Source organism: Aplysia californica, unplaced genomic scaffold (genome assembly GCF_000002075.1).
Source record: "Aplysia californica isolate F4 #8 unplaced genomic scaffold, AplCal3.0 scaffold00597, whole genome shotgun sequence".
Classification (NCBI taxonomy): domain Eukaryota; kingdom Metazoa; phylum Mollusca; class Gastropoda; order Aplysiida; family Aplysiidae; genus Aplysia; species Aplysia californica.
In genome coordinates this window covers 9409-10438 of record NW_004797867.1, presented here as the reverse complement: position 1 = coordinate 10438, position 1030 = coordinate 9409, and positions in this window count along the sequence as shown.

The window sequence follows — 1030 nt, the reverse complement described above, 5'->3', positions numbered from 1 at the left end:
CACACACACACACACACACACACACACACACCACACATATACAACATAAAAATACACATACCACATACCAGAGATCTTTGTAGGGTTTTGCGCTATTCTGTTATCTTCTCCACCTGCCCTTGGAGTTTGGACATTTTTTGTCGCCAGGGTCATGTTTCAGTCTGGAGTTCTGAAATTTTGAAAGCAGCTTTAAATATTCATAATATATCACTTTTCGCGCCATTACAATGACAAAGTTCTAGCTCCTATTCTTTTAATATTTTTTTTTGGGGGGGGGTGACTGAGTTACATGCTACATATTATTGACACAGATACCTTTACGCTGTGTCAAATTCTCGAAACAATCTGACCTTTAAAAAAAAACAACTTTTAAAAGTTTGGCTTAAGAATAAGGTGTAAAGAGTGTGAATCTTTGAATCGAATTTTTATCAAAAGTATGCATTTGGGGAAGTAGAACGCTGTCAGTCTGAGGGTGTGTTTCGTCAGTCGTTTGCCCTGTCTGGCTTGACTTAAATGAAATACGTGTATTTGTGGATGATAATGTCCTTGCTGCTAGCAGACCGACTCACTCCCATAATGTCTCCCTTGGCTGAGATGGACAACTAAAATGAATGTACAGGTCAATAGGAGTTATTTTAAAGATGTTTAAGCCTTCTCCAGATAGGAATGCAAAAACTAAATCTACACAAAATCCTTTGCCTCTGTATGGAAAGAAAGTGTATTGAGCTTGATGTTGTGCGGGTATTTTGCGCTAAATAAGTGCCATTTATTATTGTTTGGGTACTTTATCTATGCACCTTTGACTTACTACCTATAGGTGTGCCACCAGACAGGACTTATTGTCTACTAGAATGAGATAGATTTTGTAGATGTAAGCTTTATCAAGCGGAGTCTTTCTAGTGTCTGCGCACCCACCCCCCCTCCTTTCTTTCTCATACGTACATGCTCACACACATATATACACAAACATGTACTACTCACGTATATTATACACACCGCACACACACACACACACACACACACACACACA